The sequence below is a fragment of the Bos mutus genome, chromosome 9 (genome assembly GCF_027580195.1).
Source record: "Bos mutus isolate GX-2022 chromosome 9, NWIPB_WYAK_1.1, whole genome shotgun sequence".
In the NCBI taxonomy this organism is placed as follows: domain Eukaryota; kingdom Metazoa; phylum Chordata; class Mammalia; order Artiodactyla; family Bovidae; genus Bos; species Bos mutus.
In genome coordinates this window covers 90992309-91017383 of record NC_091625.1, presented here as the reverse complement: position 1 = coordinate 91017383, position 25075 = coordinate 90992309, and the positions used below count along the sequence as shown (strand labels likewise).

The 25075-nt window shown below is 40.0% G+C and overlaps 1 long non-coding RNA gene across 1 annotated transcript; it reads left to right on the top strand.

Moving 5' to 3' along the window:
• Positions 1-25075, top strand: LOC138989237 (uncharacterized). Its single transcript, XR_011465482.1, has 3 exons — positions 1-112; positions 23052-23247; positions 24381-25075. It is a non-coding gene; the product is annotated as an uncharacterized lncRNA (long non-coding RNA).

Genomic DNA, 25075 nt, shown 5'->3' with positions numbered 1-25075 from the left:
CTGGTTTCTTGCATCTTCCCATACTTAGGAAAGACAGGGAGCCCTGGTGTGCTACAGTCTATGGGGCTGCAAAGAGTCAACACGACTGAGCGACTGAACAGCAAGAACAAAGGTATCTGTTACTTGTGACTAGTAGGAACCTGTTAGAGGTGTGCTTGGTTGCATGTACCTGCTTCTCCAAAATCACACATATGCTGACTCTTACACTTACTTCTTTGGAACAGTTTCTCCAAGCTCTCTGAGAAGCTGTCTCCTAGGCTGTAGTCCTTCGTAAGACACTGAATAGACTCAACTTACAGCTCTTAACATTGTGCATTTTTTGTTTGTTTGTTTGTTGGTTGGTTTGTTTGTTTTTCAAGCCAATGTAGGACTGAAGTAGAACTCATATTGTGAATAAGTTTAAGCTTTCATTGAAACTTTAGTTTAACCATTGTAAGTTACTTTAGAGACCATCTCTAGCCAATCTTTTCATTTTGCTGATTAAAAAATCAAGGATGGGGACTTCCCTGGACACTGTGCTTCAAATGCAGCAGCTGTGGGTTTGACCCCTGGTCAGTGAAATAAGATTCCAAGTGGCACAGTCAAATTAAAAAAAAAAAGAAAGAAATCAAGGATCAAAAAGATCAGATAACAGGTCTACAGACTTCATATTACTAGCTATTAGGCTTAAAACAAAGTATGTATGGATGTATTTGCTATTGTTTTAGTTGCTAAGTCATGTCTGACTCTTTTGTGATCCCATGGACTGTAGCCCACCAGGTTCCTCTGTCCATGGAATTCTCCAGGCAAGAATACTGGAGTAGGTTGCCATTTCCTCCTCCAGGGGATCTTCCCAACCCAGGGATTGAACCCACGTCACCCTCGTTGGTACGTGGATTCTTTACCACTGAGACACCAAGGCAGACCATTGGTTTATAAGAATATATAAAAATACAGAAAATAGGGAGAGAAAATAAAAATCATTTAATTCATCAATCTTCCTAAGAGAAGGTAAAATGTATTGCCTTGTAAATAAATTACTTGAAATAAGTTTTCAAATATTAGAAAGATTTAGGGGCTGCTTGAAAAGCTCAACTGTGTCATTTTAGGGCAAACAAAAATGATTTTTCTACGTGAAGAATAAGTTCATGGAACGTATTTCCACAGAAAGTGCTCCCTGTTAAACTACAAATAGATTAAGTTTATGAATGATTATAATTATTAAAAAAAACTAGAGTTTTTCTGAGTACATTTTTAACCTTTTGAGTTTAACTTCGTGGAAGGTAACCATGGCTTTTCAGAATACATCCCTGTCAGGAAAAGGATAATAGGTTGGTTTAACTCGGTAGGAAGTTTTCTTAGTGAACGTCAGTTTAAATAGAAATAACATTATGTCTCTCCCAGTCACCAAAAACTTCCTTCCAGAATATCTGTCCTTCTAAATGAAAAACAAATATTAGGAACAGTCAGATATGAATGAAATTCCTTTGTCCTAACTGTCCATGTGATTAGAAAAACAATAAAGTCAATTGCCCATTTTGGCTATTAGAAATCTCTCAAGAAGCAGATTCAGGGAAATTCATATTTGTGGAATTATAAAAAGAATCGAAGTTTTGAAGGCCAAGAGTCCTGTGGTGAGAACTAAAATCTGTAGAAATATTTAAATGCCAAAGGCTTTATGTTTAGAATTCACCACAAATTCTTATCATTCATGCTGGTTGTTTTTCTTCTAAAAAGAAAACAGGAAACTTCTCAAAAAGTCACTGGCTCTAGGCTTAAAATCAAAATGATCTTTAAAGGTAACTATGGGTTTAAAAAAAAAATCAAATAAAGACTATTTGTCACTGATTTCAAAACTTGCTCTTTATCTGTTATTAATGAAGTGGAGAGTAATGACATTTTAGGAAATTGAGGATAGATTGTCTGCAAAATGTGGAAAAGGAAAATATGAAGCAGAATTCTTTCTGAATTGTGTTCCTAACTTAGCTAAGCCAGCTCCTGTGGCACATGTCCTTGTAAGTTTACATTTGGGATTTTTGCCAAGCAGACTTTCTTCTGTGAGTAGAATACTTAGTACTTATATACTCAGGATGGAGAAGGCAATGGCACCCCACTCCAGTACTCTTGCCTGGAAAATCCCATGGACAGAGGAGCCTGGTGGGCTGCAGTCCATGGCGTCGCTAGGAGTCAGTCACGACTGAGCAACTTCACTTTCACTTTTCACTTTCAAGCACTGGAGAAGGAAATGGCAACCCACTCCAGTGTTCTTGCCTGGAGAATCCCAGGGACGGGGGGAGCCTGGTGGGCTGTCATCTCTGGGGTCGCACAGAGTTGGACGTGACTGAAGCGACTCAGCAGCAGCATATACTCAGGATGGGACTTCCCTTGTGGCTCAGTGGTAAAGAATCCAGCAGCAGTGCAGGAGCCACAGGAGACTCGGGTTTGATCCCCGGGTCGGGAAGATCCCCTGGAGGAGGACATAACAACGCACTCTAATATTTTTACCCGGAGAATCCCATGGACAGAGGAGCCTGGCTGGCTACAGTCAGTGGAGTCGCAAAGAGCTGAACACGACTGGAGTGACTTAGTACACATATACTTTGGATACCTATGTATATAATTTTGTCAAAGAAGACAGCATTTGCTTTGAAATTTGGTCCTTGTGATTTGGAATAGGGCTCCATTTTTCTAAAGAGTTTAAAATTGCCCTTGATATCTCTTGCATTCCCTATCTCTTCTATCAAAACACATCAATATCTTGTATGTTGGTTACAAAAATTCAGCCTGTAATTTGGGAATAACACAATTTCTTTTTCTCTATATTTGGAAACAAATAGGGTTGATCTGTGTGAACACTGACAGTTTGGGTCATTTCTGTGCTAGTATTAGAATATAAACGGAAACAGTCCATAGATTCAGGGAAAAATGCTAAGCAGAGAGACAAAAGCAAGTTCTGGTCACAGCTGTTTAACTCTGTCTCTTAGAAAAAAAATATGACCTCAACTTGGCTGGCTTAACTTTGCCTCCATAAAATGGTCATTCTTTCCTTCCACTCCAGAGCCAAAGATATAGGGGAGAACAAACATATAAGCTTCTTTGGTTTTGCTCATTGTTCTTTCTTTTGTGTTTAATAAGATCATCTCTGAGCTCATGCTTGCATATATGATTTCTTAAAAATCATTTAGGTATTTGAGAAGTAGGATGGAATAAGGACACTTTTATCTCCATTGATTTGAATAGCCAAACTAGATAGCTATTTTTACCAGAATTATCTTGGAATAATTTAAAGAGAGCTGAAAGGAAGAGTGTCATACATGACTTCAATTTGTCTTTCCATAAACATAACAAAACATTGAGTATCTTTTGTATTTTATTTTTTAACTTTACAACATTGTATTGGTTTTGCCATATATCAACATGAATCTGCCACAGGTATACACGTGCTCCCCATCCTGAACCCTCCTCCCTCTTCCCTTGAGGTATTCTTAAGCAGAAAGAAGCATGCAGAATATAGCTAAACATAGAAAATTACAATCTGAGAATAATTAGGATATTTCTTCCCAGTTTGGATGTTTCATTTATTTTGCTTTTTATGTTTCTCTCTGTAGTCTTTGGAGTGATATTTGTAAAACTTTCCCTGTCAACATTTGACCTGCCTTCGCATGTTGGAAAATCAGCAATCAGCCATTTGTAAGTTTAGGAAGCCAAAAAGTTCATGTATGCGCTTCTGACTTCTGGCAGTTAGGATAGAGGCCACTGGCTCAGGAATTCAGAGGTTGCTATTTAGACTTTGAGAGACAGATGAAGTGGTGTAGCTGGCCTGCCTGGGTTTGAGGATCTTAGGCAAGGTGCCCAGTCTCTGTGAGCCTCAGTAGCTTCACCCGGCAGTCAGTCAGTTCAGTCACTCAGTCATGTTAGACTCTTTGAGACCCCGTGTACTGTAGCACACCAGGTTTCGCACTACATCACCAACTCCAGGAGCTTGCTCAAACTCATGTCCATTGAGTCGGTGATGCCATCCAACCATCTCATCCTCTGTCGTCCCCTTCTCCTCCTGCTTTCAATCTTGCCCAGCATCAGGGTCTTTTCTAATGAGTGAGCTCTTGGCATCAGGTGGCAAAGGATTGGTGTTTCAACTTCATCATCAGTCCTTCCAATGAGTATTCAGGACTCATTTCCTTGGATTGACTGGTTTGATCTCCTTGCAGTCCAAGGGACTCTCAAGAGTTTTCTCCAACACCACAGTTCAAAAGCATCAATTCTTTGGCACTCAGCTTTCTTTATGGTCTAATTCTGACACCCATACGTGACTACTGGAAAAACCATAGCTTTGATTAGACAGATGTTTGTTGGTAAAGTAATGTCTCTGCTTTTTGGTATGCTGTCTAGGTTGGTCATAGCTTTTCTTCCAAGGAGCAAGCATCTTTTAATTTCATGGCTACAGTCACCATCTGCAGTAATTTTGGAGCCCAAGAAAATAAAGTTTCTCACTGTTTCTGTTGCCATGATGTGATGGGACTGGATGCCGTGATCTTAGTTTTCACATATAAAATGGGACAATTATTTTCTTCCAAGTGTTATCAGGACAATTAAATGAGATAGTGTTAACTTGCTTAGAACAGACTTCACAGAATGTAAACTCACAGCAGATGTGAACTCTTACTGTGAAGGGGCCAACAAGGCAACCAAACCGACAACTCAGAATCCATCTGACAGTGGCTGTCTTGTACCTGGAGTCTGGTGGTGGCTTGGCAACCAAGCAGTTCTTTTCACTTGATCCCAGTTGTGAATTCCTTTGGTTTTGTCCTGTTTTCCAAATGTAGTCCTCCAAACCTCTAGTCAGTTTTGTGAGCCACTCAATAACCTTCTGGAAAGTCCTTCTACTTTAAGTTTGTTAGAACCCATACCTAGATGGATATTGTTTGTGACAATCAGATGAATGTCTGAGTACTACGTCAAACTGTCTTACTTTGGTTTCATTTATATGAGCCTTTTCCTGATGAAGAGGAAGCTAACTTTGAAACTGTGAAGGACCTACCTTGCTTTTTGTTTGTATCAGCCCAGGAGTCCTGCAAGGTACTGGTCCAGGGCACCAGGTGCCACCTTCTCCTGATCCATGATTGGGTGCCTAGGAGGCCAAGAGAATACTGAAAGGCATTTTGGATGAACGAATGAATGAACTCAACAGATGTTGTCGACTCAGGGCTCTGATGTGGTTAAGCAGTGCTAGCAATCCTTTAACAGACTTCTGGTTAAATGAAACAGAAATTCTTATATTATTTGTCATTTTTGATTGAGTATTCTGTGATTATAGCCAAATAGATCCTGATATTAAGATTATATGTGCTTTTTATCCCCCAAGACTCTTTTTTTCTTGCTGTCTACCTACTGCCAAAAAAGCACTTCTTGCCATTTTTTTGAGAAGTGATTTACAAGTGTGCTCCACAAAATTCTGTTGGAAACAAATACTGCTTTGGACAGATTTTGTATGGTTCATCGAAACCGGCTGTGTTCCACTCTTTCATTCAGGAGACTCTTCAAACGTAAGATTGAGGCAAATGCTTTTATTTCAGAATGGAGATTTTTGGAAAGTTTTTGCATGAAGCTTGGCATATTTTGCATTAATTTCTCATTAAGGGATAATAAACTCACTTGGATTATGCATGTTCTAAAAATTTAAAAAAGAATGAAAAAATTCTATTTAATTCTGAACTGCTTCTGTGACCTGTTTTTATAGAGGTATCTTGTAAAAAAAAAAAAAGGTTGAGTCAACATAGAACAAGAAATCTGAGTGTGCACAACAAATCCTTGGAAAGAACTCAAACAGAGCTTTCATCTGACCACCAACCTGAAATGCTGATCACAAGCCAGAAAAATCTCTCCACGTCGTCTCTCTTCAAAGGGTGTTAAAGTGCAGTGCAGTCAGGATGAAAAAACAAAGCAGATTTTAATAATATCCAGTCTTAGATGCCATCAGCAAGATGACATTTCCTGGAAAGAACTATGTGATTACAGTATTATTATTTGTAATGATGCTTGATATGATCAACAAAGGAAAAGTAAATGATCCAAATGGGACTTCTGGCAGAGAACTGCATCCTCGTTAAAAGAGGTATTAGTGGGCCAAACACATTTGAGTAAACATGGAATATGAACTTGATGTTAGAAAAGAGGAGATGTTTGTGGAGACCAAAGGAATTTATAAGGCCAAGGAATTCCGGTTTCACCCACTTAGAGTAAAACCAGGCTGACCTTTGTCAGACCTCTTGGCAGCCTGGGCCAGGATTTATACTGAAGAAAACTTAAAGGTCAAAATTACATAGTTTACATGACGTCATGCGCTTCATCGTTTCCATCTTTTAGATACACAGACATAATGGCATAAACCCTAGCACTCAGGCATGTCAGAAAAATACCAGGAAGTGTGGGGGTGGTAGAGAAGACTTCAAATTCTTTGCCATGAGGTCAGTAAACTTGAGAGATAATAAAAAAATTAGAGCTGGCAGGCTCTGAATATGTTACTACTCAGTTTGCCAATGAGGAAAACATGAAACAAAAACTTTTAACAATGACATCGACAGGTTAGTTATAAAAAAAAAGACTAGAGACAATTTAACCAAGCATATTCATTTCTATTTTTTGTACGGTTGTCTTTTAAAAATACATAAGATGGGGGGAAAAATCAAGGAAAATTTGAGTTAGATAATGATTATCTGAGACAGTCTCCTGATAGATGCCTGCCAATTCCTGATGCAATAAACACCAATCTTACTTTCTAAAAATTTCTATATAAATATCAGATCTCCAAGTCCCAGATGTTCAGTGATCTAATTCAAGTAACATTAGATCCAGTTCATAAATGGAAGACATTAAACAATTTAAAATTATTTGTAATAGGGTAAGAGCAAGACTGTATATTGTCACCCTGCTTATTTAACTTATATACAGAGTACCTTATGTGAGATGCCGGGCTGGATGAAGCACAAACTGGAATTAAGATTTCCAGGAGAAATATCAATAACCTCAGATATTCAGATGACACCACCCTTATGGCAGAAAGTGAAGAAGAACTAAAGAGCCTCTTGATGAAAGTAAAGAAGAGAGTGAAAAAGATGGTTTAAAACTCAACATTCATAAAATGAAGATCATGGCATCCGGTCCCATCACTTCGTGGCAAATAGATGGGGAAGCAATGGAAACAGTGAGAGAGTTTATTTTCTTGGGCTCCAAAATCACTGCAGATGGTGACAGTGGCCATGAAATTAAAAGATGCTTGCTCCTTGGGAGAAGAGTTATGACCAACCTAGACAGCATATTAAAAAGCAGAGACATTACTTTGTCAACAAACGTCCATCTAGTCAAGGCTATTGGAGAAGGAAATAGCAACCCACTCCAGTAATCTTGCCTAGAGAATCCTGTGGACGGAGGAGCCTGGTGGGCTGCTGTTCCTAGAGACACGCAGAGTTAGACACAACTGAAGCGACTTAGCATTCATGCATGCATTAGAGAAGGAAATGGTAACCCACTCCACTATTCTTGCCTGGAGAATCCCAGGGACAGAGGAGCCTAGAGGGCTGCCGTATATGGGGTCCCACAGAGTCAGACACAACTGAAGCGACTAAGTAGCAGCAGCAGTCAAGGCTATGGTTTTTCCAGTGGTCATGTATGGATGTGAGAGTTGGACTATAAAGAAATGAGTGCCAAAGAATTGATGCTTTTGAACTGAGGTGTTGGAGAAGACTCTTGAGAGTCCCTTGGACTGCAAGGAGATCCAACCAGTCCACCCTAAAGGAAATCAGTCCTGAATATTCATTGGAAGGACTGATGCTGAAGGTGAAACTCCAATACTTTGGCCACCTGATATGAAGAATTGACTCCCTGGAAAAGACCCTGATGATGGAAAAGATTGAAGGCAGGAGGAGAAGGGGTTGACAATGAGATAGTTGGGTGGCATCACTGACTCAATGGACGTGAGTCTGTGCAAGTTTTGGGAGTTGGTGATGGACAGGAAAGCCTGGTGTGCTGCAGTCCATGGGGTTGAAAAGAGTCTGACACAACTGAACAACTGAACTGAACTGAGCTGAAAGAGCAATACTATTATTTTGTGAAAGTACGGAAACATAACTATTAATTGTTCTACAAAAAAGCTATTTTTCTGTTTTTAAATTTATTTTTAATTGAAGGATAACTGCTTTACAGTATTGTGTTGGTCTCTGCCAAACATCAACATGAATCATCCATAGGTATACATATGTCTCCTTCCTCTTGAACCTCCCTTCCACCTCCCTCCCCACCTCCCCCCGCAGGTTGTTCCTGATCCCTGGTTTGAGTCCTACAGCAAATTCCCATTGGCTATCTAATTACATATGGTGATATACGTTTCCTTACTTCCTCCGTACATCCCGCCCTCTCCTTCTCCCCAAAACCCCCATGTCCATAAGTCTGTTCTCTATGTCTGTGTCTCCATTGCTGCCCTGAAAATAATTTTGTCTGTACCATCGTTCTAGATTCCATATATATATGTTAATATATGATATTTGTTTTTCTCTTTCTGACTTACTTCACTCTGTATAGTAGGCTCTAGGTTCATCCACTTCATTAGAACTGACTCAAAAGTGTTCTTTTTCATGGCTGAATAATATTCCATTGAATGTATGGATATAGTTTACAAAGAAGCTATTTTTCAATGGATAAAATAGGTTACCTTTTTTCTACCCTAATTTTATAATGATGATAAATTATGCTGCTGATCATCTTCTAGTTGTCATACTAAGAAATGAATCAACCTTGAATGATACTCCATTTGTCTGCAAAATAGCAGTAGGTTCACTCAGAGACTTGCTCAGAAGATTCAACTTTATGCCCAAAATGCCTCCAAACCAGCTGGGGAAATGGATCCCAAAGTCACATTCTTATATAGGGAATGTGGTATGTATATAAAAAAAGTCACATTCTTATATAGGGAATGTGGTATGTATATAAAAAAAGTCACATTCTTATATAGGTAATGTGGTATGTATATAAAAAAAGTCACATTCTTATATAGGGAATGTGGTATGTATTTTAAAATGAGACAGTCATAGGCTTGTGAGGGTAGTGGAGAATGAGATGCAGAGAAACTTGGAACTACTTTTTCAGTTTCTTACAAATTTGTGATGGATTACAAGGAAGGGAATGGCTACTCACTCCACTATTCTTGCCTGGAGAATTCCATGGACAAAGGAGCCTGGAGGGCTACAGTTCGTGGGGTCAAAAAGGGTAGAACACGACTGAGCGACCAACACTTTCACAAAGGATTACCAGAAGGCAGGCTTCCTTACACTTCTGTGAAGTTCTTTTTAGGGGTAAGACACTAGGAAAATTGGACCTTTTACAGATGTCAACCTCTCCCTCTCCTCTTCCCCCCAATACCTCCCTCCCTGTTCACATTCCCTTCATTCCATGCACGGAATGAAGTTCCAGGTGGATGCCAAATTTGAATCATTTTCTTGTCCCTTAGGACCAAATACTCTGCACCTGGCTCCATCTTTAAAACAATACCTTGCATGTGGTCCAGATGCTTTGATTAATATTTGTTGAATCGGAATATAAACAGTTGGTTACAAAGGGGATCTGAGCCTTTGGGGCTCCTGACACATTTGCATTCATTTAAGCTGAGCGCTGAAGAATTGATGCTTTTGAACTGTGGTGTTGGAGAAGACTCTTAAGACTCCCTTGGACTGCAAGGAGATCCAACCAGTCCATTCTAAAGGAGATCAGTCCTGGGTGTTCTTTGAAAGGACTGATGCTAAAGCTGAAACTCCAATACTTTGGCCACCTTATGTGAAGAGTTGACTCATTGGAAAAGACTCTGATGATGGGAGGGATTGGGATGATGGCTGGATGGCATCATCAACTCGATGGACAAGAGTCTGGGTGAACTCTGGGAGCTGGTGATGGACAGGGAGGCCTGGCGTGCTGCAATTCATGGGGTTGCAAAGAGTCAGACACGACTGAGTGACTGAACTGAACTGAACTGAACTGAATGCTACTTACCAGGTCTCTGGGCTCTGGTGCTGTTAGATGAAGACTAGCCCGCCCGGGTAAGAGTAATCCTGGTTGCCGTGCAAACCTGGAGCTACCAGAAAACCAAGGGCAACATGGAAGAGAAGCTTGAGAAGTTTGAAAGTTTCCCTCTCAGGTGGCTGTGTCACATCCGACTGGAACTCTTTCCACAGGTGGAAATTTAGATCTGAATTTCAGAATCTACTTGCGTAGATTTTAACACCTGCAGTAGAACAATTTATGCTCATTCAAAAATGTCCACTTTCTTCTGCAATTTTTTTCACCTTGTATAAAATATAGCCTTCCCTTGAGGGCCTCCCCCTTCTCACTGCTGAAGTCAGAGCTCAGTCCTGAAGTTTGCAACTGTTTCCCTTGCGGGGCTGGGGTTCCACCTAGAATGGGGAAGAATCCGCTGAAGCTGGCAGGCACAATATCCTTTTCTGAACCTCTGTTATTTCTTCACTGATTCTGAGGTACACAGTTTTTCTTATCAGTATTTCTGACACAGAGACGCTTATTTCCATCTGTGGCATCTTATATTCAATAAAATACAGTGTAATGACCAATACTTCCTTTTTTAAAAAATGAAAATGTTTACCTATTTTTTTTTACTTAAAAAAAATTAAATGTATTTATTTTAATTAGAGGCTAATTACTTTACAATATTGTAGTGGTTTTGCTATACATCAACATGAATCCGCCATGGGTGTACATGTGTTCCCAATCCTGAACCCCACTCCCACCTCCCCCCCCACATTTCATCCCTCTGGTTCATCCCAGTGCACCAGCCCCAAGTATCCTGTATCCTGCATCGAACCTGGATTGGCGATTCGTTTCTTATATGATATTATACATGTTTCAATGCCATTCTCCCAAATCATCCCCCCCTCCTTCTCCCACAGAATCCAAAAGACTGTTCTATATATCTGTGGCTCTTTTGCTGTCTCCCATACAGGGTTATCATTACCATCTTTCTAAATTCCATATATATGCGTTAGTATACTGTATTGGTGTTTTTATTTCTGGCTTACTTCACTCCGTATAATCGGCTCCAGTTTCATCCACCTCATTAGAATTGATTCAACTGATTCAAAAGTATTCTTTTTAATGGCTGAGTAATACTGCATTGTGTATATGTACCACAGCTTTCTTATCCATTCATCTGCCAATGGAGATCTAGGTTGCTTCCATGTCCTGGCTATTGTAAACAGTGCTGCGATGAACATTGGGGTACATGTGTCTCTTTCAATTCTGGTTTCCTCGGTGTGTATGCCCAGCAGTGGAATTGCTGGGTTGTATGGCAGTTCTATTTCCAGTTTTTTAAGGAATCTCCACACCGTTCTCCATAGTGGCTGTACTAGTTTGCATTCCCACCAACAATGTAAGAGGGTTCCCTTTTCTCCACACCCTCTCCAGCATTTATTGCCTATTTATTTTTATTTATTTATTTGGCTGCTTCCAGTCTTAGTTGCAGCACACAGGATCTTCGTTGCAACTTGGGGGATCTTTCTGTTGTGAGCATGGATTCTTTTTTTTTTTTTTTTGAGCATGGATTCTTGAGTTGCAGTGATTGGGCTTAGTTGCTTGGCAGCATGTGGGATCTTAGTTCCCTGACTAGGGATCGAACCTGAGTTCCCTGCATTGCCAGGCAGATTCTTAGCCACTGGACCACCAGGGAAGTCCCATGACCCACACTTTCTGAAAATGGTGGTAATGACATATCCTTAGAGGTTCCTAAAATTACACTTGTGTGGTAGTTTGAGCATTCCTTGGCATTTCCTTTCTTTGGGATTGGAATTAAACTGACATTTTCCAGTCCTTTGGCCACTGCTGAGTTTTATTGAGTGCAGTACTTTCACAGCATCATCTTTTAGGATTTGAAATAGCTCCACTGGAATTCCATCACCTCCACTAGCTTTGTTTGTAGTGATGCTTCCTAAGGCCCTCTTGACTTCACATTCCAGGATGTCTGGCTCTAGGTGAGTGATCACACCATTGTGATTATCTGGGTCGTGAAGATCTTTTTTGTATAGTTCTTTTGTGTATTCTTGCCACCTCTTCTTAATATCTTCTGCTTCTGTTAGGTCCATACCATTTCTGTCCTTTACTGAGCCCATCTTTGCATGAAATGTTCCCTTGGTATCTCTAATTTTCTTAAAGAGATCTGTAGTCTTTCCCATTCTATTGTTTTCCTCTATTTCTTTTCACTGATCACTGAGGAAGGCTTTCTTATCTCTCCTTGCTATTCTTTGGAACTCTGCATTCAAATGGATATATCTTTCCTTTTCTCCTTTGCTTTTGGCTTCTCTTCTTTTCACAGCTATTTGTAAGGCCTCCTCAGACAGCCGTTTTGCTTTTTTGCATTTCTTTTTCTTGGGGATGGTCTTGATCCCTGTCTCCTGTATAATGTCACGAAACTCCATCCATAGTTCATCAGGCACTCTGTCTATCAGATTTAGGCCCTTAAATCTATTTCTCACTTCCACTGTATAATCATAAGGGATTTGATTTAGGTCATACCTGAATGGTCTAGTGCTTTTCCCCACTTTCTTCAATATAAGTCTGAATTTGGTAATAAGGAGTTCATGATCTGAGCCACAGTCAGCTCCCAGTCTTGTTTTTGCTGACTGTATAGAGCTTCTCCATCTTTGGCTGTAAAGAATATAATCAATCTGATTTCAGTGTTGACCATCTGGTGATGTCCATGTGTACAGTCTTCTCTTGTCTAGTCAAGGCTATGGTTTTTCCAGTGGTCACGTATGGATGTGAGAGTTGGACTATAAACAAAGCTGAGTGCCAAAGAATTGATGCTTTTGAACCGTAGTGTTGGAGAAGACTCTTGAGAGTCCCTTGGACTGCAAGGAGATCTAACCAGTCCATCCTAAAGGAAATCAGTCCTAAATGTTCACTGGAAGGACTGATGTTGAACCCAAACTCCAATACTCTGGCCACCTGAGCGAAGAGCTGACTCATTTGAAAAGCCCCTGATGCTGGGAAAGATTGAAGACAGGATGAAAAGGGATAACAGGGGATGAGATGGTTGGATGGCATCACCAACTCAATGGACATGAGTTTGAGTAAACTCTGGGAGTTGGTGATGGACAGTGAGGCCTGCTGTGCTGCAGTCCATGGGGTCGCAAAGAGTCGGTCATGACTGAGCAACTGAACTGAATTGAAAATTACACTGCAATCTATAGTTTCATGGCATCTAATGTTCCTCCCTCTCAACAGCTGTCTGTGTCCTGTATATTCAGAGGCCTGTCATTCCCTATATACTTCTGATTTTCTTAAGGTCCTCTGACTTGGATTAAGAGTATATAGTGTTTGAGTCAAAAAAGGGTTGGTTTTTCTGTTTTGTTTTTGAAGGCTAGCTTCTCATTCTTTGCCTATTATAGCCATCACATAAATAATGATAACTAATATTTAAATGGCACACCACTTTGGTATTTTTGCTTGGGAAATCCCATGGACAGAGGAGCCTGGCAGGCTACAATCCATGGGGTCGCAAAAGAGTCGGACACAACTTAGCGACTAAACAACAACAAATATTTAGTGTTGACTTTGCAGCAGGCACTGTTGTGTGCACTTGAGCGATATTAAGTTACTTAATCTTCACAAGAAAAGCTATGGCTTTCACAGTAGAAGAACAACATAAGGGAAGTACAATTATTAACTCCATTTAACAGAGGATTAAGTGGACTGCAAGGAGGTCAAACCAGTCAATCTTAAAGGAAATCAATCCTGAATATTCATTGGAAGGACTGATGCTGAAGCTGAAGCTCCAATACTTTGGCCACCTGATGCAAAGAACTGACTTATTTGAAAAGACCCTGATGCTGGGAAAGATTGAAGGCGGGAGGAGAAGGGGACAACAGAGGATTAGATGGTTGGATGGAATCACCGATTCTATGGACATGAGTTTGAGCAAGTTCCAGGAGCTGGTGATGGACAGGGAAGCCTGTCCAAGTGCTGTAGTCCATGGGGTTGCAAAGAGTTGGGCACGACTGAGAGACTGGACTGACTGAAGTGGAAGCCCAGAGAGGTTAAGCAATTGGCCTTTATATCAAGTATTGGAACAGGGATTTCAACCCTGGGTCCATACTTTTAGCACACATCCTGGTCCCATAAAGATTTATGGTGATGGAATTGACTAGCACATCGGCTGCAAGGAGTTAAACTCGAAGCTAGTAGCATGGAAAGATTTCTGCTGAGCATGGTATTAGCATATTCTATGATTTGATTTATATCCTGAGATGTGAATTTTACGGCTATACAGAAAACTCAACAGATTTTAACATCCATCTGGGAAAAGAATATCATGGAGACATGCAGAGATAGACAGCAGGGCCAGGATGTAGAAGGTAAGAGTATAGTGACCACCTCTCTTTTAACTTCTCCTCTGCATGAATGTTCTTGTAAATTACCACACATCTGTGATTGTCTGTTATTCAGTTTTCCTCAGGGTTGTCTGAAAATAGGTGTTGCTTGTTTTTGAAGGTCAAATCCAACCTCCAAAGGCAAAGATTTATCATCATTGAAAACTTTTAGGAGAATATGCTGTAGTCTGCAGAGGTAATTCTAAAAGAAGCTGTCTAAATTGCTTAAATAATGGCAACCTCACTGGGAAAAAGGATATATTTTCCTGGACTGACTCCTGCAAGCATACACAGTCTCTTCAGATGTTTAAGTTATAAGTACATATTTTAAAATATGGCTTGTTTTATCTTTAGAACTCATGGTGGTAATGGTGGTTTAGTCACTAAGTCATGTCTGACTCTTGTGATTCCATGGACTGTAGTCTGCCAGACCCCTCTGTTCATGGGGTTTCCTAGGCAAGAATACTGGAGTGGGTTGGCATTTCCTTGGAATAAATGAAATTTCTGTCGTTTGCTTGCATTCTTCATGAAAAATTACATAATAGATTTTCCTTTGGTTGTTAGCATTATCACTCTAAATCTACAGTGGGTAAGAATATAATTTGTTTTTCTATCCTAAAGTCCTATTTATATGCAATTATTTTGGATCAAGATCATGCTATAAAATAATTCTCCTGAAAAAAGGGAAAATTCCAACTTACCCTATGAATAAAAAATAGTTTCTATTTGAATAATTGACCAGTATGTCAGCATTTTCTTTCTCTTTCTTGTTTCACTTTATTAATCTATCAACTAAAATTTCAAAGAGTTCAGTTATAAAACGCTGATACACTTTTGGGACTTCCCTGGTGGTCCAGTGGCTAGGGCTCCAGGCTCGCAATGCGAGGGGCCAGAGTTCGCGCCCTGGTCAGGGAACTGGATCCCACATGCGACAATGAAGAGTTTGCATGCCACAACTAAGGATCCCCCATGCTGCAGTAAGACCTAGTGCAACCAAATAAACAAACAAATGAAAATAAATTAAAAACAAACACAAAATTTTCTCTTAAAAAAAGTTGATACATTTTTGTGGATTTCAAAAATGATTTTGTATAGTGGTTAGCCCTATTCTCAAGGTGCTCTTAGAGATACAAAGGATTCTCTTGGGACCAGACAGGATCCATTCTGGGCAGGAAATGGAGTTGGGATCACATTGGAATCTGCAATGGCTAGCTGAACATCAGATTGTGGCCAAAACTCCCTTTCATCTATTGCCTGAGGGATACAGTTACCGTGTGTTCTGGGATCCAAAAATTTCATAAGTCTCAAAAATATTTTTAAAAGACATTCAGTTTTCAGTCACTGTCATTCTTTCAATCAAGTACATTTAGGCAAAAAAAAAAGTCTTCAACTGTTAAGTGTATGTGAAACATCCATCATGTGAGCCAGGTGCCAGACTTGCATTTGGTCCTCAATTCTTTGCTTTGGAGCATTGGTTCTTGCTGTGAATCTAAACAACATTTTGGATTTTGTCACACCTGCCTAAGTGGGTTAGGAAGTTAATTGCTTTTTATAATCATTGTAAATTAAAAAAAATTAGGATTCAACCAACTATCAATTTTATGAAAATTTTTTATGAAATCCTTTAACTGTATGAATTACATAAATTTATATGTTAACTATAAGTGCATGTATGTGCATGCTCAGTCTTTGTGACCCCATGGACTGTAACTGGCCAGGCTCCTCTGTCCATAGGGTTTCTTTAGGCAAGAATACTGGACTAGGTTGCCATTTCCTCCTCTAGGATAAAGGCATATATAATTATATAAATGTCCCTCATTGTGTTAGTCGCTCCGTCATGTCTGATTCTTTGTGACCCCATGGACTGTAGTCTACCAGGCTCCTCTATCCATGAGATTTCTCCAGGCAAGCATACTGGAGTGGGTTGCCATTTCCTTCTCCAGGGGATCTTCCCCATCCTGGGATTAAACCCGTGTCTCCTGTGTCTCCTTCGTAAGCAGGCAGATTCTTTGCCACTGAACCTGGTAAGCCCTGATCAAATTGTCCACCATCTCTGAAACTGCTTTTGTAACTCTTTAGGGAAGTGACCAATAGCTGGAATTAAAAACAGCATTTGACACCATTTTATTAAAAACTAAAAGGAATGTCTTTAAAAATAATAATTTATTTTATTAAATGCCAAAATAAAATTCATGTTTAATGGTACAATTTGGAGTATGCAAGGTATTTAAACAAAGAGACAGTCATTTTGTCTCTTCTGTCTCTGAACCAGCCTGAACACATAAAACATGAAGCACTTAAAGTTTCTTTTTCTACTTTTTAAATAAAAAGGATTAACTAAAAAAAAGTAGACATATGACACACTGCAGCACAGGGTTCAGTAAGCACCATTTGTGCTTAGCTCTGCTTGAAAATCATAAAAAGTTGAATTCCACACACGGGGACCCAGAGGCGAGGGTTACAGGATGTCATATCCGGTCAAGAAGGAAGCGCGGCCCTTGGTCAGGGTAAGAGAATCAAAAGAGCTGCATTGGGAGGTTGACACCCTTGACCATGAGGTCAGGCTTTAGCGTTTTGGACTCTTCAAGAATATTTCAAAGTCACTTTGGCAGAGAGCTGAAGTTTTTTATTTTTATGCTCTGGACCACATCCTTGGAAGGTTATCTGTTGTTTTTCCTGATGACTTATGCAGAGGCAGCATAAACACTTCCCTTCTTGAAAACAAGCTGGGGTTTTGCGTTAGTAGACATTACCCTGGGTCCCAGAGTTAAGGAACTGTTTAGAACCAAAAGGGGACCACAGGGTTATGGTCTGCACCTCCAGGACATCCATCATGAGGGATTTGCTCTCATCTCCACTGCAGGTTCTGGTAGGTGTTGATCTTTGGATGGCTACTCCAATGTCCTGACACCATACTGGGCCCTACTCACGTTTAGTTCTACTTCACTGATGAGGAAATCGAGGCTCAGAGTTACCTCACTTGCCCAAGGTCTGATACCTGGAGTCTGACAGAGCCTGCTTGGAGTCTGGGTTTAACTCCAAATGCCATGTGTTCTCCACTGCATCACACTGACCCCCACAATCCAGGGCCAGAATCGTACCAGCTTGTGGGAAATCCAAGTATTTATCCCACATAAAAAGAAACTCTACCAGATATAGCTGCTGAGAAAAGAACAAGGTGAGAAATGATTGAGTTGGGAATGGTGAGGCGGATGATAAATCCAGAGACTTCGATTCCAAGGCAGTTGTGTACTCTTAGGTGAGTGACTTCACCTAATTGGACTCAGTCTCCCATTTGTCAGTCAGGAGTGTGAGCACGGAGAGAGTAACGTGGAAACATACATTACCACGTGTAAAATAGCCCATGGGAGTATGCTGTCAGAATTATATAATTCTGTGTTTATAGGGGCTCTGTATCAACCTAGAGGAGTGGGATGGGAGGGAGGTTCATGAAGGAGGGGACATATGTATACCTATGGCTGATTCATGTTAATATTTGGCAGAAACCAACACAATTCTGTAAAGCAGTTATCCTTCAATTGAAAAATAAATCATAATAATAATAAAGAGTGTGAGTAATTTGGACTTCAGTCCAGTGATTAAGACTCCCAGCTCCCACTGCAAAGGGCTCAGGTTTCATCCCTGCTGGGGAACTAAGATCCCACTTGCTGTGCTGAGTGGCCAAAAAAAAAGAGTGTGAGCAATAGAAGTAGAATTGCTAACATTTTCTGATTCTAATCAAGGAAGTTTGGAGGGAAAATCATAAGAACTTGGTCTTGAAGGGAGAAGTGAAGGAATTATGAAACGGCAGTTCAGATTAGGGGAGTAACTTAAGCTCCGCGATGAGTTCAGATGAGCTGTGTTCCTGGGGTCAGTAATAGACCTCATAAGTTCATTCACAGAGCAAAGTACAGGACAGTTTAGACAGAGGGTGAGAGCAATGCCAAAACAGAAAGGATTTGGAGGGCAATGTTTAGCCCACTCGTTCTGGATCTCATCTAATCGGGTTTCCCTCCAGTTAAAAGTATCTTATCTTCTCTCTGAGAAGGCGAATTGGAAATTTAATCATTTAATGACGAGATGTCTTACAATGTCTTAATGCCTTACAATATAATGACACAAGAATTCCCTGGCAGTCCAGAAGTTAGGACTGTGTACTTCCATGCGGGGGACATGGGTTGGATCCCTGGGAAGGGAGCTAAAATTCTGCATGCCCTGTAGTCAAAGATATATGTATATGTCTGTAATAACATACAGGGGACTCCCAGCGAATGCTTTTTCTTATAGACAAGGGAAGAGATCAAATACAGACTAGGGACTTGGGGAAACTCCCACACATGTGCTGAGTCACGAGGTTTGCGTTTATCTCCTCTTATCCTTGCTGGGTGTCCAATGCCATCCAAACAACAGTTTTGAAGAGCTGATTATACAGAGGATGTTATGGATAAAAGCAGCCCACAGCCAAATGAGTCATGCGGTAAAGGACAGTGAAACTGCCAGAGAAGAACTGTGGGGAAGTGAGTGATTAGACCAGGCCAGAAGGAGTGGAAAAGGCTTTCCAGAGGAAGGAGCAGTTGAACTGTCCCTTGAAGGAGAGAAATAAGGGGCAGGGAAAAGCCAACGAGATGAAGGAGACAGCATGAAGAAAGGCACGGAAGTGTGCTTTGAATAAGCTGGTCACAGAGTGACGAGACCCCCAGGACACAGGGGTCTGTGTCCATGCAGGGCCCATGGAAAGCTGGAGGAGGACTTAGATGTACGTGACCTAAGGCCTCATAATGGCTCTACACGTTCTGAGCAAAAAATTTTCTGAATTTTAAAAACATGTTAATTACTATACCACATCACAAGATATAGCATGGGATTCTGGGAGTGTATCTGGGTTTGTTGGAACACTACAGTTGGAGGACAGAAAAAAACGGATTAAAGTGGCTGATTGAGTCAAATACCAAACCAAACACACTTATTGAGGCTAATAGGCTAAAAGAGGGGTGGGAAACTGAATATGGGGAGGATTAACTGAAAATGGGCTTCATAAAAATTCTGCTATAAAATTTTATTTTAAATTTATGGTATAGCAGAGGGAACTGTAGTCAACATTTGTGATAAACTGTAACGGAAAAAGAATAGAGAAAAGAATATAGATATACACATGCATATGCTGTGCTGTGCTTCGTTGCTCAGTTGTGTCTGACTCGTTTCAACCCCATGGACTGTAGTCTGCCAGGCTCCTCTGGCCACATGATTCTCCAGGCAAGAATACTGGAGTGGGTTGCCATGCCTCTTCCAGGGGATCTTCACAACCCAGGGATCGAACCTGCATTGCAGGTGGATTCTTCACCATCTGAGCCACCAGGGAAGCCCATATATGTATATACGTATAACCAAATCACTTTGATGTATACTTGAAACTAATGCCACATTGTAAATCAACTGTACTTCAATTTAAAAAATTACATTTTAAAAAAGGAGTTCAGGTTCAGTCAGAATCATCAGAGACCGATTCAGTAATTTGGGAAAGAAAAAGTTGACTTTTATCCTGTTGTTCTATGTTGAAACTTCATTAATTGGGCTTTAAATTAAAGCTAATTAAATGAACATGCCCTACTTAAAGAAAAGCACAGTTAAGGGATGGGTGCTTCTTAAAGTTGGTTTATCACTATTGTTCTTGGACTGGCAGTGTTGAAGGCTGTCCCCTTATGAAAATAACTTCAATAAATATTTAAAAGGTGAGTCACTGTTTAAGATCAAACATTTGCACTTTTATGTTTTTCATCTGAGGGCTAAGAAAATTATTTAATAGACTCAATTAGTTTAGTCAATGCCCATTCATTCACCTTTACTGTGCTTGGTACTAAGTCAGTAGGAGGAAGAGATTCATAGATTCTCATGGGTCGATGTCACAAGCTTGCTTCAGAATCTCAAAAGAAAGATTTTAAAAAATTAAAGTACTACGTAAGCATGTGTGCATTTAAAAATTTTATTTATTGCAGTTTATCTATTAATTGTTAAATGTGAAGGGGATGGGGAGACTCAACTTCGATGCAGTATTCCAAGTAAAAGTCCTAGCTTTTTTTCTCTCCTTCATTTGCTCCCAAACCACCCTACTCAACCCCACCAGAAATTCAATCTGTCCCCAAGTCGCACCGAGTCCACCTCTGAAGTGTTATCTGTCTGTGCTCTATTCATCCACGCTTTCTGTGCCTTGGGTTCTCAAAGTAGGTTCTCAAGATCCCTGGGGTCCCCAAAACCCCTGCAGAAGAGCTGTGAGATCAAAATACTTTCATTGCAATTATGAAATATTAATATCTTCTTTCACTTTCATTTTTTGAGGAGTAGAAAGTGGAGGTTTTCAGAAGTTACAGGAACTATGATGATATCATGTTTATGATGGCTAACAGAATGAGTGCTTGTATTCTTGTATTTAAGAATTCTCTTAAATTTATAATACAGTAGTATTTAGATACATATAACTCTCATAAAGGAAAGCTCTTTGGGGTCTCTAATAATTTTTAAGATGGTAAAGGGGTCTTGAGGTCATTAGTATGAGAATTATCGGCCTCAAAGAATGTCTTTACTTCTCATGCTTCTCTAGACTTGTCCCTACCCTGATCATCCTCCATACAAACAACAGTCTTCTTCCTGAGACAGAGGCCTACTAGTTGACTTGAACTTAGATAGTTACAATGGCTTTGTTTATTTATTAATTAATTGAATGATACCGTATACTAGCATTGAAATGTTGTCACAATCTGGACTAAATCTTCCTTTCTAGTTCCATCTCCTACCATATACCACACCACCTACACCCGAAACATCCAGAGCCAAAGATGGCTGATGAATGACAATTCACTGGGTGTATTTCCTTAATATCCTCCTAGTCAATGAACTACTCTCATAAAAAATGAAAGCTCTCCTAGTCCTCCTAAAACCCACAGCTCTCAAGTTCATTGCAGCACTACTCACAATAGCCAAGATGTGGGCACAACCTAAGCGTCCACTGATAGATGAATAGATAAAGAAAATGTGTTATACGTGTGCCCCAGTGTGCATCGCAGCACTGTTCATAATAGCCAGGACATGGAAGCAACCTAGATGCCCATCAGCAGACAAATGGATAAGAAAGCTGTGGTACATATACACAATGGAATATTACTCAGCCATTAAAAAGAATATATTTGAATTAGTTCTAATGAGGTGGATGAAACTGGAGCCTATTATACAGAGTGAAGTAAGCCAGAAAGAAAAACACCAATACAGTATACTAACACATATATATGGAATTTAGAAAGATGGTAACGATAACCCTATATGTGAGACAGCAAAAGAGACACAGATGTATAGAACAGTCTTTTGGACTCTGTGGGAGAGGGCGAGGGTGGGATGGTTTGGGAGAATGACATTGAAACATGTATATTATCATATGTGAAATGGATCACCAGTCCAGGTTCGATGCATGATACAGGATGCTTGGGGCTGGTGCACTGGGATGACCCAGAGGGATGGTATGGGGAGGGAGGTGGGAGGGGGGTTCAGGATGGGGAACACGTGTACACCCATGGTGGATTCATGTTGATGTATGGCAAAAAACAATACAATATTGTAAAGTAATTAGCCTCCAATTAAAATAAATTTATAGTAAAAAAAAGGAAATGTGTTATAAATACAGTGGAATCTTATTCAGTCTTAAGAAAGAAAATTTTACAATATGTGACAACATGAATAAATCTTCAGAACATTTGCTAAATGAATTAGGCCAATCACAGAAAGATAAACATTGTATGATTCCACTTACATGAGTTAACTAAAACAGTCATATTTATAGAATCAAACAATGGAATGGTGGTTATCAAGGACTGATGAGAGAGGAGGCAATGGGGAGTTACTAATAAATTGGCACAACTTTTCAGTTAAGCAAGATGAACAACTTCTAAAGAACATTGTACCTCTGGTCAACAAGATTGTATTGTACACATAAAACTTGGTTAAGAGGGTAGATTGTATGTTAAGTGTTCTCCTCAATAAAAAAGTTAAACCAGATAGAATCTTTAATTATTACCAAAATTTTAAAAAGGACCTACTCCAGAATCTGAGTTTCCAAAGTATATTTTGATCACATCTTTATTTGTTACTGATCACAATCTGACTTGAGTGATAACCAGGTAGATGTTTGGTTATTCTACCCTTGAATGTGAGTTCCTTAGGTCAGAGACCAGGTCTTAATGCATTCTTGCAGTATCTCAGACCTAGACAATGCTTTTCTTATTACATTTTTAAAAAGTACTCTGTTGAATGAATGAATGAATTATTGCAACAACTAGACTCTATTATATACATACATAAGCATTTTTGTAGTAGGTACAGATTTAGTTATTTATAAAATATTAAGACTGACTTTTGCATCTATTTACCTTATGAAATATATAAAGGCATTAATCTCATTATTTGTAGATATTTCTGGGTTTGTATTACATAGCATTGTTCAGCCCAATTACCCACTTTGTTCATCAAGCTAGGAGCTAAACGGCTTTAGTCTTTTTCTCATCATGTGTCCATCCTCAGAACATTTAAATTTGCCAGCACTGGGGCTATTAGAAAAACATGTCATCTGACCTGGGGTTAATTACACTTTGGTTCCATTCCATTCAACAGGCACTTACTGGGCCTTGGCATCTCTGCAGGAGGTGGCAGAGATGAAGATGGAGCCAGAGATGACAGTGGAGATGGAGATGGAGATGGGTGATACCAAGCTCCCACCTTCGAGAGCAGCTCACAGGCTAATACAGAAAACAAAGATAAACACGTAAAAACACAACTCCTCGTGATCAGGGAGAGAATAGGGGCTGAGGTAGGACCAAACAGTGTTAATTCTGTTGAGGTGGCGGTGATGCGATGCTAGGAACCCAGACCCTGGCAGTAAAGGCACCAAATCCAAACCACTAGACCACCAGGGAGCTCCCTAGCTAATGCCTTTGTTCTGTCCCAGGACTCCATCCGAAGAGCACGTGGCGATGATTTGTCATGCCTCTTAGACTCTTCTTGGCTGTAACAGTTTCTCAGATTTTCCTAGTTTGAGAGAGTTTGGAGAAGTATTAGTGTGGTGCTTTGTAGAAGGTCCTTCAATCGGAATTTATCTAATGTTTTTCTCATGGTTAGACCGGGGGTTGTTTTTTGGCAAGGAAGTGCACAGACAGGAAGTATCCTTCTCATGACATCAAATCCAAGGTACCTGCTACCAACCTGACTTATCACCGTGATCGATGTTGACCTTGATATCCTGGCTGAGGTCATATTTGTTAGTTTCCCCTGCACCTTTCCCCGTTGTCCTCTTTGGAGGGAAGTCACTCTTGAGCAGCCCATACTTAAGCAATAGGAAGTTATGCTCCATCTCTCTGGGGACAGAATTTCTTATAGATTACTTGGAATTTTTCTGCAAAAGGTTTTTCTCTTCTCCATTTAGTAATTTATCACCAGTGATTTTTTTTTAAACATTTACCATGAAACATGTACTCAGTAAAATGATATTTATTGAAGTCCTGTTAAATGCAAAGCATTCATAACACATTTTTGCTGAACAACATTTTGGTTTTCTCAGAAACAACTTGTTTATAAATGAAGAGAGGACTTCCCTGGTGGTCCAGTGGTCAAGAATCTGCCTTCTAATGCAGGGGATGGAGTTTCCATCCCTGGTCTGGGAACTAAGATCCCACATGCAGTGGGGCAATTAAGCCTGTGTTTCACAGCTAGAGATCCCACGTGCTGCAACCAAGACCCAGTGCAGCCAAATATATGTATGTATGTGTGTGTATATATATATATATATTTTTTTTTTTTTAATGGAGATATCTGCCTTTCTCTCCTGTCTCTGACATTTCCTTGCTTCGAGCATCAGGCAGGAAATTTCACATTCAAGTTCCAGTGTTCTCTTTTGGAAAATTCAATGATAGAAAATGATTAACTCTACCATTTTTTTTTTTCCAGGTTCAAAATCATAGAAATAGGCTTTAAATAGTCTACCAAAGGGGATTATTAGTATCTGCAGTGGGCTGGCTCAACCCAATGAAATCTGCGTTGAAAATCTTCTTTGTCATCTGCCATAGGGAATGTGTCTTTTGCTGGCTATATTATTGTCTTATGACTCAGAGCTAAAATATATACACCCAGTGAAAATAGCAAGTGGATGATGTTAACCTTGTTAGTGTAAGGTATTTTATGATGAAGAAAAAGGTGCCAGGCCATCTGCAAATGACTGATTTATGGCTGTAATAGAAACTGCTACCTATGGAAGAAGCAGCACTGAATGAAAATGAAGCAAAGGAATTTGGAAGCTGTTGCAATACCAGATTGAGGTGGTATTGGGAAGTCAAGGCAAGATTCATGTGGACGCTTCCTCACCATTACCTCTGTTGGGAGAAAGAAACACAAGACAAAAGTGAGAAAAGCTGATAAAACCAGAGGATAAAAAGCAGAGTTTAGATTTGCGAGAAAAATAAACACAAACATCGAAGACTGGCTTCTTAGACGGCTCCTCTTAGCCGAAAGGAAGGAGGCGTCTGGGAGGTCTCACTCTCAAGTACCAGTTGGCTCTTGGCTTCATCTTAGGGAAAAAGGCAAAGTAACTTTCTTCTACTCCGGCCCTTCACAGACTTCTTCAGGCTTTTCTGGACAGCTGTAGC